Below are 12937 nucleotides of genomic sequence, written 5' to 3'. Positions count from 1 at the left end.
GTCCAAGCAAAGCATGCCAAGCCAAACTCCAGGACTTACACCGAGTAGCAGTGTCCACAGGAGACGCTGCCATGCAGCAAGCTAGTGTGATGTAGAGTCACACCCTCGCTTGCTGTGCAGAAACTTGCCGTGTAGACAAGATCTCAGATACAGATCCTAAGACTTTGATTCTAGTTCCAGGTGCGACACCCTCCAAGTGAAGCAGGACAGAGGCAGTGAGCTGAAACCATGGTGGGGGGAGGGGGAGAAGAGAGAGACACTCAGACGTCCTCAGGCTAAGAGGCACCTCAGGTTAGCTAAGAGGACCTGTGAAACAAGCTGCCTCCATCCACCTAGCGTCCCTCCCCGGTATGGACATCACAGCCTCATTATAAAATCCAGGGCGTAGGCCAGGGGTAGGCACCCTATGGCACGCGTGCCAAAGACGGCACGCGAGCTGATTTTCAGTGGCACTCACACTGCCCAGGTTCTGCATTTTAATTTAATTTGAAATGAAGCTTCTTAAGCATTTTTAAAACCTTATTTACTTTACATACAATAGTTGAGTTATATATTATAGACTTCTAGAAAGAGACCTTCTAAAAACGTTAATGTATTACTGGCACGTGAAACCTTAAATTAGAGTGAATAAATGAAGACTCGGCACACCACTTCTGAAAGGCTGCCAACCACTGGCGTAGGCAATGCAGGGGCCCGCTCTGTATCTAGAATTTAAAGCACCTTCTCTCTCTCTCACCACAACAAAAGCCCACACTTGGAAATTGGAAACCGGGCATCAGGGGGCTGCCTTCCCCCCCCCACACACACACACACTTACTTTTAACCCTTCCCCATCACTCCCATCCAAGCCCACATTCCCCTTTCTCTCTCTTAGAATCACCCTGACTCCACCCCACTACAGGGCACTAGGGGAGGGGAGAGGAGAGAGCTGACAAGTCAGAATTTCTGCCCCGGGGACCTTTACCCCATGGGTACAGGGGGAGCTGGAGAGGGAGCAAAACTTTGCTTAGAAGAGGCAGGTGACATCTCTTCTTCCCCTATCAGATGCTGCTCCCCCTGCATCTACTAGCTGGAGGGCCAAGAGCTCAAGAGACTCCCACGCCAGGCTCTGTCTCCATCTACTGACCCCAGCTCAGACCCCTTGCCTGGCAAGTCCTCATTTCATCAGCTATTGAGGAAGGGAAACTAAATTCCCAAAAGCAAAGGAAAGAAGGGAGAGAGCAGCTGCACTCAGCCCTGGTAAAGGCCTAGACCCCACACAACCCTGGTGCTTTACAGACTGACAGGCTGTTTGTACAGCGATCTGATGCAGCGGAGTATTTGGGCATGTGACGACTGCAAAGCACATGTCTACAGGTTAGATCAATTGAACAGATGTAATGGGGAAAATCCAGGCACAGTTCCCCAAAGAGCAGCAGCCTTGCCCGTACTGCATTAGGCCCCGTGTATTTAGAGTGTTTCTCTGGTTTGTGAATAAAGGAGTCCTCCTCCTCCAGGATTTGCACCTCCTCTCTGGGCATGGCCTTCTCTGGGTCTGTCATCACTCCAAGTGTCAGCTACCCGGAGGCACTCAATTGTGACCAAAGCAATCCGAGCCCTCTGCTCCCTGGCAGAGGCAGCACAATCAAGGACTGACACTTCACTGTTGAAGGGCTGGTCTCACACATACAGTTGTTTTAAGTCCCCGTCCGCCCCTCGCCGCCTCCTTTAAGCCAAGACCATCTGTTCTTTCTCTCCAATAAAATCACGGCATATTAGAAGTCAGGGAAGCAGCACTTCTAGCAGACAGAGCAAAGGACTGGGAGACAGGCCCCCTGGGTTCTAATCCTGGCTCTGCCACACACTTGCTCTTCAATCCTAGACACGTCATTTCACCTCGGTTTCCCCATTTATAAGCAGGGAATACCAATTCTTACCTACCTCCCGAGGGGGTCATGAGCCTTCGGTCATTGGCCAGCAAAGCCCTTGGAGATGCTTGGGTGGAAGGTGCTAACAAGGGCCTGTATGTTTCTCCCTCTTATTTTCAGTATACTGGCTCTCTGAAAACCCACATCCTAGATCCTGGTGGCACTTCCTAGCTACCATAGCTGCCTGCCTGACTAAAATGTGAGCAGCTATTTCCAAAGCTAATGAGGCTGTCCTCCTCTGACCCAGGGAAGGGATCTGCAGGCAGTTCTCTTCATGTTCACCTCCTGGAATAAATCCCGAGAGTTCTATCATCTCCCCAGCCTAGGCAGGGACACAGATGGTCTGAGAGATTAAAACATACAGGGAATTAACGGCCCTGTGCAAATGAGCTCCTTCATTCAATTGCCGAGCGCGTCTGTATGTGATCATTATTTGTTGTGCTCAGGGCTGTAACTAACTTGAACTACAGAGCGCAGGGAGGTGTGTGGAAAAGGAAGGCAGTGTGGAAACTACAAGGGAGAATTAGCTACTGTGTACATGGCATTTGTTTTCTCATTTCTTTAGTGTTTTCAGTAACCACTTACAGACATTTAGCAATTGGGTGGCAGAAATATATGCAGTAGCTACTATAAGAGAAAAGCAACAGAGCCAGTGCTGTGCTGGGGAAGAGACTCTGAATTTTCTCCTCCAGGGTTGCATGATCTGCACCCTTTGCTATAGAAGAAGCTGTTGTGCATGCTTCGCTAGCTTAACAATAAAAGGGTTCACTCCTAAAATAGGAAAAGACGACATGTTACAGAGTGATGGCTGATGGGTTCCGGCTGAGTCGGCTTTCCAAGTGTCAGTTACAAGAGTTCTCATTGCTGACGCCCCTACAGAAGCAAGATACTGGCATGTCATTATTTGTAGAAAATAGTGATGCTAAGGGAAGATATATGGGCAAATTGTGGCTTGATTCTTGGCTCTAAGATCTCCTTTCTCCCTTGTAGACCGCCTGCTTGGAGGGATTTCATCAACCCCCACATGCACATGCTGGTGCTCTTTAGAACTACATGACTCAGAACAGGTACTCATCACACGTGAGCTGTCAGCTACTTCTAAGTAGACATCTACCACCAGTTTTCTGCCCAGATCACAAATATGCAGATTCTGCTTGGGTGTCAACCATGCTGTTAAAGACCCAGATGGACTGGCAGAGCTGGGGACTGAGGATAGGGGAATAGCTGGGGACTGAGGATAGGGGAGTAGCTGGGGACTGAGGATAGGGGAGTTGAGGGCTTCAGGGAGCTAGCCCGAGCCAGTCCTGTCTTGCCTGCATTCCTTGAAGACTAAATTAGGTCATCACACAGGAGCCAAGGTTTTCAAGAGTCACTAGTGATACTGGGTGCCCTGCCCAACATGAAACACCTTAGAAGGATCCAATTGTCAGAATGCTGAACACCCATCCTCGGAAAAATCAGGCCTCTTTAAGGTGTCTCATGGTAGGCACCCAAAATCACCGGTAGTCACTTCGGGAAGTTTGCTACCCAAAATAAATAAATAAATCAATCACATACCAAGTCTCAGTAACACTACTACAGCTCGATTTTTAAGACCCTATTTTGTACCACTTGGGATTTTTAATAAACTTTTTTTGGACAGAAAGTCTCTCTCACTCAGCCCAGAACCAGTCAGTGTTTGCAAGGAGCTGGTTTCAAATTATGCAACTCACTACAAACGATTCCATCTTTTATTTAAAGCCTCCCTCCTACATCTGAGGAAAACCCCAAGCAGCACTGACCCCATCTGCCAGCCTGGAATTAGGCTACTCACAAGCCTGCAGATTGGACGAGGACAATCCGTACCATCCGGGAGAGGTTTACCTCCACGTCACTGACACGTGCATCCAGCACAACATCAACAGCGCTAGAGAAAGTCACGTTACAGCGCAACGTGGTTGAAGAGTGGGTCAGCTTCTGCCCTCATTCATCCCAGTGCTGAACACTGACATTTGTGGGTTGCGTGGGTGTAATTTAGGATAGAACCTGGCCCTATCAGAGATTTATCATTACTAATCAAAGGAGCCCAAGTTCTGAAGGGTTCTTTTGCTGACATGTCAAATGCTAACTAAAAAAAAAAAAAGTACCACCACTAAGATTCTTGGATAAAAGAGGCTATAGAAATGAAAAGCCCTTAAACACTGATTTATTGATCCTCCCACAGAGCCTTGAGAGGCAAGCGGTAGCATCATTTGACAGAGGAGGAAACACAGCAGTTAAGCGAGGTCACACAGCAAGCTAGGAATAGAAGCCAGGAGTCCTGGCTACATTAGGCAACACTGCCTCCCCTACTCTTGTTTTATCAGCTGCCATCTGCCTCAAGGTATAGAGCCATTATCTCCCACTTTTTGGTTGCTACATGTGATCCGGAGTCATTTTAAGTATGGAAATGCATTAGTGCCTTAACAATACAATTAACGCCTGTAGCACCGTTTCTGGCCATCAAGCCACCCTGCCGTTTCCTATTAGGGTTGCCAACTCTGACACAAGCTATTCCGGGAGAATTTTTTCCCCCCCCAACATGATCAAGTCGTTTTCTTAAAATAGCCTATTAAAATCTCCTGGCTTGCTTTCAATAGTCCCCGGGAGATGGATGCAGATGGTCTTCTTCTATGCCTGTGAGATTCTTCTGCACCTGTAAACATGTAATGCAACATCCTCAACTATTCACAAACCACTTAGTTTACACTGCAGTTGGCAGTACTAGCTGGCTCAAAGCATTGGTAATGGCACACACGGCTCTAGATTACTTGTTCAAATCTGGCTCAAATCAGTTGTGGCAAAAAGTAATGACCATCTAGTAGCCTATGTGAAATGAGTTACAAATCACCTATAAGAAGAGGATTTATTCATGTCTTCAGGATGCCTGTGTTCCCAATTTTACTTTACTAGGTACCAGGGAAGCCCAGGAGTGTCACACATTAAGATGAGGAGCAAAAAGTTTGCTGGTACCCAGAACTGGGCTTGTTTGAAAACAACGCTAAAGGGTTATATTTTACAAGGAATAAGCTCATAAATTAAAAAGAAAGAGGGGAACGATTTCCTAATTACCTATTTAAAAGTACAAGCAGGAGCAAAGAACATTTTAATAAAGTTCTTTTATTTAATTGATTTCACAGGGTGTTGGGTGGCTTAATTGGCGTTTGTAAAACATTTGAGATCCTTCAGATGAAAGAAACTCTACATGTGCAAATGTTAGTTATCAGAATTTGAAATAACTGACTAAGAATCAAAGGTGTCTGGCAGTCAAAGAGCGTGCTCCCCAGAAATCTGCTCCACTCAGATGATTTTTACATGCAAGAAGCCCAGTTCTCTCACACCTCAGCCGCTTTATGCTACTCTGGCCCCCAGGAATAGCCCCTCGGGGAACAGCCAGGTGTAAAAAAGGATTCCCAGCTGGTTTACAGCTACCTGACTGGAACTATGCTGCCCCCCGCCAATCCCCAATGTAGGGGACATGTCAAAAGCAGACAATCATCCCAAGGAAGCGCACCTAAGTGCAGCCTTTTAGAACCATCACCACCTAGGGCTGCTCTAACTTACAGCAGGGGACAGCCTGGCCCCGGCAGGGCCCACACTGCAGGGAACACAACGCTGACTTAATGCCATCATCACCCTCCGTTCCTGGCCTCAGCACAGGGTGGAAGAGGCGGAGAATCAGGGCCTGTTTTTAATTGACACTTTCTAAATTTGATCGCGCACTTGGGATAGGAGCCCATACAATTGCACTCACCCCCCACCCGCCCCAACACACACAAGAGTGACGTTTCAGGATTTTCTCCCGGGTATCACAGCGACTGAAAACAAACACCACTAAGTGGATAGAGGAAGAGTCCTGAGACCAAGCCCTATAAAGCTGCACGAAGCTGCTCAAAATCTCTTGTGAAACATTGAAATAGTTTCATCTGGGGAATGCCGGTGGACTAGATGCCACATACACCCGACGCTTCTGACTGGGCTCTTTGCATCTTTCTCAGACAACCCAGAAATCTGGAAGGGAACCCAAGAAGTACAGTAAACTTTGAGCAGTGACAACAGCAAACAGGATTTGCCAAGCCCCTGAGCTTGTTTTGTAAGTCCCGGATTATGTAAAGCACTGGCCTTCCACAAGCAGGGTTGCCTGTTCCCCTCCCCAAGGCAGCTGGCAGAGTTCATACTCCCGTTACGCCAATGCTGGAACGAATGCAATGCAGCTCTTTTTATACAAAGTACACGTAGGTGCAAAAAAGGTGCCTCGTTGCTGTTTGGTACCATGAGCTGCTGTTTGAATATATTGCCAGTGACTCTAAACTTTGCAATTACTACTAAGCAGCAGTGGACTAGGTATTTACCTTTACTGCTATTTAATTATCTTCCCAGATTGTTTTAATAGTAATTTTTTTTTTACTATAAACTAAAAAAAAAAAAATGGTGTGAATTTCACCCTGTAATAGGCACCCAAATAACTGCCCTGCAAAGTAAAGTCCCTTGTGTATCCAAACAGCTTCTTCCACATTGCCATGCCAGTATGTTACACCCTCTAGCCTACAGGGAGGCTACTCCTGGGCGTTAAACATCTATTCTGTCCCCAGGGTCCATCCGATCCTTGGCTTTTCTGCCACAATTGCCAGAGAGTGCCTAGTTAGTGTCAGACAATTGTTATCTGCACATCTGCCCGCTAGGAAATTAAAGGAGATGCCCACAAACTCATTCCACATATGCCACCAAAAAGCCATCAGACAGCAACATCTTTCAGTCACCGCTAACCTCGGCTGGATTTGAGCTGGCATCCCAGTTGAGACACGCTCCATATCCATTCCCAAACCTCTAAACCATTTCCTCTTAGCAATATATTTTTTGCAGAAGCTCGAGTCCCCTACGTTTTTCTAACTGAGCTGTAATGAGGTGCAGAGTTCTAATGCAGTCCTGAAAAGAGACCATGTTCCTCATTCTCTACGGCTCTGCTGTTTGGGGCACTCCTCTGCTGTCTCAATGGTTATCGAGAGGGAAGAACTACTGGGGAATAAGCACCCAAATGTTCTACATGAGCAGCTCCTGTTCACAGCGCAGGGGACTGGAGACCCTAACGTTCACAATCCAAGCTAGAAACAAGTAGCTCCTTCAGCCTGTCCCATGAGCAGCCTCTAGTGGGCAAACAGAGCAGACAGCCCTATGTCCTCTTTTCTAGCTCCCTGGGAGAGAAAGCTGGGTAGGACTGCCTCTTCGAGGTGGGCAAAGCCTAACAAACTCTACGACCCCCGAGACCCTGCCACCAACTACATGCCTTCCTCGCAGACAGAAATTCTGACGGCTGCCAGCATGGCGTGTCTTCTCTAGTCCTCCCTACAAGCAGAGGTACCTACCAAGGATGATGCTCTACCCATGACACCCAGCAGAAGTAGCAGGGAACTATCATGCTTATCCCAGTTTGCTCAGTCAAAGCCAGGGCAGTCGGAGGTGTTGAACCAGCTGGCCTTCCAGCATGAAGGACCCGTGAGCAAGTCAGCCACACCCTGGGGAGCAAGGCACAAGGTTAAAACAGCCAGATTCTGCCTGCATGGCAAAGCGGTGACGGGAAGAATAGTCTCATGAAGAGCACAGGGATTGGACTTCAGGTGTGCATGCAGCAGAAAGGGCTTCCAGGGCCCCACGCACCCTTTGACAGTTTTCCACGCAGCACTGGCCTCAGACACTGTCAGCTGGTTTACAATTACTTTTAGGCTTGCTGTGGCTAGGTGAGAATGGCACCTTTTCACTCTGCATACACAGAGCGGATCAGCTGACTTTAGGGTCCCAGCAGAGCCACCACAGTTGGATTCTATTCCCCCCTCAGCAGCATCAACGGAACTATTTACTCTAAGGCCTTGTCTACCCTGAAGATTTGCCATGAGCCCAGCCATCAAGGGGAGCCCACAGCACAGATCCACCAGCGCTAAGTCCTAGAGTAAAAAGGGTAACCTGTTATCTACAGCAGCACAGCTGACTCCTGCTGAAAACCAGATGTACCAGTACAAATCATCGTTTATAGCAGGCGACCCTGCCTGCAGCAGGGGTTTGACTCCCAAAGTTCTGGGTGAGTTTTCTGACAGAAGAGTTTTACTTTAAATAGACCACATTTGAGAGGTGGGTCCCTGAGAAACAGACATGGAACCATATGGTGCCTTTTGAGAGTCACTTTTCAGAGCCTTCAAGGGCAGGTTCAGTAACCCCTTCAGTTCCTGAACTTTTTGTGACCAAATCTTTTAGCTTTTTTCTCCTGCAGCTGATTGGGATTGCATAGCCCAGGGGTTCCCAAACTGGGGGTCACAAGGTTATTACATGGGGGGTCGCGAGCTGTCAGCCTCCACCCCAAACCCCACTTTGCCTCCAGCATTTATAATGGTGTTAAATATGTTAAAAAGTGTTTTAAATTTATAATGGGGGGTCGCACACAGAGGCTTGCTATGTGAAAGGGGTCATCAGTACAAAGGTTTGAGAACCACTGGCACAGCCAGAGTTAAACTATCACTTGAAATGTAAAGCAAGTTGTATATCTGCAGAACATGGCTAGTTTGATACCAGAAAGGGAAAATAATAGTTTCACACACCTGCACCTTCTTCCTCTGGCAAACAGCTAGTCAGGTAGTAACTACAGATCAGGCCATCAGGAGCGCCAAAGAACAACTGTTTAATTACACATCAGCTTAAAAACCACCATATCCTAGAACACAATCAACATTATCTCCGTTATCCTCCAAGGTCAGCCATCGACTTCAAATGAACACACTGACCCAGGGCACACCTTGAGCTTTGGCTAATGTCATGTGACTAGAGATCGATTCTAGACAATTGCCATGTCTCTCTGGCTAAAATCCAAGAGGCGGCAGTTATGATAACATCACGCTAGCGGCTAAAGCCATGGATCAGAAAGTACTTTCATTCTAAGCCGATATTTTCAGGCACTCACTAGAAAGGTTGGCTTTTGAGCTGAAGTTTTGCTTAAAAAAGAGGCAGGTGAGAAAGTAACAATTCAAAACATGATCAAAACACAAGAGAGTCATTTCATGCTTCGAGGAATCCAGATTCTTTAGGTCACTCAGCATTCCAGTTTAGAAGCAGCATGTGCCTAGCCCTTTGTGAAGAATGCCAGGGAGCTGCCAAGCTTGAAAGAAACTGGTTGAGGAAGAACTATAATTGAGTTCAACGACTGTCCACCGGAGTAGCCCTGAGTTTTTGTTACCAATTCAAGAACGTATCAAATGTGGTTGTTTAGACAGCCAAACACTGAAATAAATGGAGTGAGACTCCCCTTCTCTCAACCCACACACAGGTCTCTAGTCTCAACATTCTCACCTCTGTGAATGCACATACTGGGCTTGATCCTGCCCCGGGCACATGCCGAGCTCTGTATAAAGGAAAGGCTGGGTAAATAGTGCTAAGCAAAACAGGGAACCTCAGCCCTGCATTACAGTCACTGCTGTATGCTTGCCAAGTTTCTCCTCCCTGATGGCAGAAATGAGGACTAGGAGGGGAATCATGTAACAGGGGTATGTCTACACTGCAATTAGACACCCATGCCATGCTCCCAGCGCTGGGGCTGCAGGCTGTTTCACTGCTTTAGACACCAGAGCTCCAGTTCTGGGACCAGTCTCCAGCCCAAGCCCAAACATCTACACCACAATTAAACAGCCCCTTAGCCCGAGCCAACGGGCACGGGCCAGACGTAGGTTTTTCACGGCAGTATAACAAGTGTCTCATTGGCACAAGGAGGAGCGTCCTTGACCCCATGCCTCTCCAGACATGACCCTGCCCCCCCCCCTTTTTTTTTGAACCTTGAACCAGCCCAGGAGCAGCCAAGAAGGGGCTCGAAATTTCTGACTGATCAATTTGAAGGATTAGTTAGCGCTAAACCTAGTTTTCTCCCACACGTGGCATCCACTCACCCCCATGCTGGAGCGCAGCAACCTTGCACGCCCTGCTGCACCCCATGTAAGGATTTATAAGGCATGGGGATGGGTTACAAAGGCAGCGAGGGTGGCAGTGCAGTTTCAACGCTACCATACGCCTTCATGCCCACCACCAGGCCGTCCAAGTTTCCCCACAGCAACCTATTACCCCGTCCCATTGTAGCCTGGTATTCATGCAGAAAAGTTAATGCCACAAAGCCTCTCTCTCTGTGCAAGAGTTCATTGCTGCTTCCATTGAAGTCAACGGCAAGACTGACTTTAGTGGTGCAGGACTGGTCTGTACGTTCCATGCATGGGCAAGGGCTGGGGCTGGACCGGGCTTTCCCGTCCTTCGTTTTGTGGCAATGGGATTCATCTGTCCAGACCTCTCTGCACAGCAACGGACAGGGGGACAAAACTGCTGGGTTCAACAGCCTGTTTAAATCACATGGGCCGTGCATTTCTCCTCTGGAAGCTACAATGGGCTTACATGTTTTTTAACAGCTGAGTAAGGAAACTACACAAGGCCTTTCCATCCATGACTGCTCGTATCTAAGGGCAAAGGGAGAAATAATGCAGTAACTGAAAAAACCTTTGGGCCCGATTTCATGGGTGCCCAGCCACAACTCATGAAAAAGAAGCAAGCCCTCAACACCTCTGGGGAAAAAAAGTCAGGCCCCATGTTTGGAAGCTAGTCAGCTGAAGTCTCCTTCTGTGTAAAGAGTTAATATACCATTAAATATGCAATGGGCATCTTTAGGTGGAGATACGTATGTGGAATATACCAACACTGTAAAATATCCCCTTATAACCTAAATATAGATCAATATGCCATTTAAAACATTCATAGGTATTTATCACACACCCAATCACCATGGCATCTAGGTACAAATACCAACACAGCCTAAACCACAACACATGGAACATTTGCAGGTGGCCCTAGAACGATGGTTAATCACATGGTACTGGCTCCGCCTCCCCCACATCTCCAGCAGATCAATCACATTAAGTGATGCTAAAAATACATCGGAATGTATTTTAAATAGGACTCTCCCCTGCAAGCAATTGCTGGACTTATCACAGGTATGCTGTGAGAGGGAAGGTATAATCCAATGGCTCCATTAAGAGGTTATTTATACTTTGTAAAAATTTGAGAACCCCTGCTCTCCTTGATCCAACACTGGAATCCATTACTCCCAGAATTCTTCTGCCATACTTCTCACCAAATATTAAGTTTTTACAGGCTTGTTTATCAACAGCTCAGCCACTGGCGCTACCTACACCTCAAGTTATTTGTCAGCCTTTCCGAATTTACTCGGAGCTGAAGATAAAAGTATTATTGCATTCTTAGCAGAGTTTGCTTTGCAACCTGTGCAGGGTTTATTTTATCCTCTCCAGAGGCCGTTGGATGAAGTACAACATGTTGAAGTTGGGTTGGTTTATGTCTGCAAGCAGCCAGAAGGAGGAGTGTTTGTTCTCCAAGAGACAGACAGGGAAAGAGAAATTCCGCAGTGCTGCCCTGGCACGAGCGTACCTCTGAACACAACAATCCGGTCTCCTGCACACCCTCAGAGTGCCAACTCCTTCCCTGCCCTGCTAAGTCTGCAAACTCACAGTGCATTTTAACATTAGCACTCAGGCAAAGAGAATTATATGGGGGGGGGGGAGAGGGGAGATACAGGACGATGAGAGAAAGCAAGCTGGAGATGGCATGATCGGCTAGAATAGTGGATGTCACATTGCAGAGGCTGCCCATAAATTCATGCAGGAACTTTCCAGCCCCTTGTGCATAAAGTTGGGAAAAGTAGAAAATATCCTGAAAAAGCTGAACATATACAGACAGGATCCTGGCTACGAGTTAGAAACTAAGTGCATCGCTTACAAGGCACAGCAATTCCCTGCGACTGCTGAGTAATGGCAAATGTCACATAGCCAAAATACCAGAGATGCAAAGTCATTCAAGCCCTCAAGTCTTCCCAGAACCACTAGCGTGTTTGGCATACGCCAGTTGAGGCAACAAGTCACTGGTGGCATATCCCTTCTCCCCCTCCCCTCCGATACCCCATACCCCGCTAGGAAAACAAGACAAGCAGACGGGGGGGGGGGGGAAAGAGTGCAAATTATCCCTCTGCAGGCATAACAAACACAGCCCCAGACCTGGGCTCTTCCCCCACCCACTCCCCTAGGTATTCTCCCCTTGGCAATCCCACGGATCATCCTGCGCTCCCGTCTGCCTCTCATTCCCCCTTGGGTACCCTCAGCCCACCCAGCCCTCACTCCTTAGAGCCACCCTGGGTCTCTCTCTCTCCTGCACCCTCTAACTCTCCTCCCCAGCTTTCAGGACCCTCCACCATCTCCCTGCTAGTCCCTGGGGAAATTCTGGGGTTCTGACTCCCAGAGCCCCAGATGAGTTTTCAGGTCAGACAGTCAGCCCCCTAATTCCCTTCCCCTCTGAAAAACCATGGGTCCCTGCCCCCCCTCGGGGGTCCCCGCCCTCTGCCCTCCCCATGGGTCCCTGCCCCCCCTCTGCTCCCCACAGGGGTCCCCGGGGGTCCCTGTCCCCCTGCACTCCCTCTGCTGCCCACGGGGGTCCCTGCCCCCATGGGTCCCTGCACTCCCGCTGCCCCCCCAGGGGTCTCCCACCCCAAGGTCCCGCAGGGTCCCTGCCCCCCGGCTGTTTACCTGAGCCGGAAACCCGGGGCGGGGCAAGCAGCCCCCCTTGGCCTCGCCCTGTCGGAGGCGCCTCTCCCCACCGGCCGCTCCGAAATCCCCTCCACCTGCCCGGGCTGGAGCCCTGCCCCCGTCTGACGTCACGACATCGCCCTGGCCCCACCCCGGGCCTCGCCATTGGCTACCGGCGCCGCCTATCAGCCGAAGGAGGGCGGGACCTCGGAGAGGCCGCTGCAGTGGGCGGGGCAGGCAGGTGGAGATGTGACGTCAGGGGAGGGGGCGGGGCCAAAGCAGGCAGCTCTGGCCAGGTGGCCAGCCAGGCAGGGGCAGAGTTTCTACCCTGGCTGGGGGCTGTTATTGCCAGGGCTGGGCGGGGGCAATTGTCCCGGGGCCCCAGAACATGGGTCACTGAGTGAA

At 49.0% G+C, this 12937-nt stretch overlaps 1 protein-coding gene across 27 annotated transcripts in view; it reads right to left on the bottom strand.

Annotated features, from left to right (window-relative positions):
* The window catches only part of EPB41 (erythrocyte membrane protein band 4.1), a 156574-nt gene extending 143949 nt beyond the window's left edge, over nt 1-12625 (bottom strand). For 13 of the 27 annotated variants that reach the window (XM_065421530.1, XM_065421538.1, XM_065421534.1 and 10 more), the window contains exon 1: nt 12533-12594. The gene's annotated coding sequence lies outside the window, so the exon portion shown is untranslated. Of the gene's footprint in view, nt 1-12532 lie in introns of all 27 variants that reach the window. The other 14 variants (XM_065421543.1, XM_065421544.1, XM_065421549.1 and 11 more) reach the window with 5 other exon arrangements.
* Nucleotides 12626-12937: the final 312 nt, after the last annotated feature.

This window comes from Emys orbicularis, chromosome 23 (assembly GCF_028017835.1).
Source record: "Emys orbicularis isolate rEmyOrb1 chromosome 23, rEmyOrb1.hap1, whole genome shotgun sequence".
Taxonomy (NCBI): Eukaryota; Metazoa; Chordata; order Testudines; family Emydidae; genus Emys; species Emys orbicularis.
This window is presented reverse-complemented; position numbering and strand designations above follow the sequence as displayed.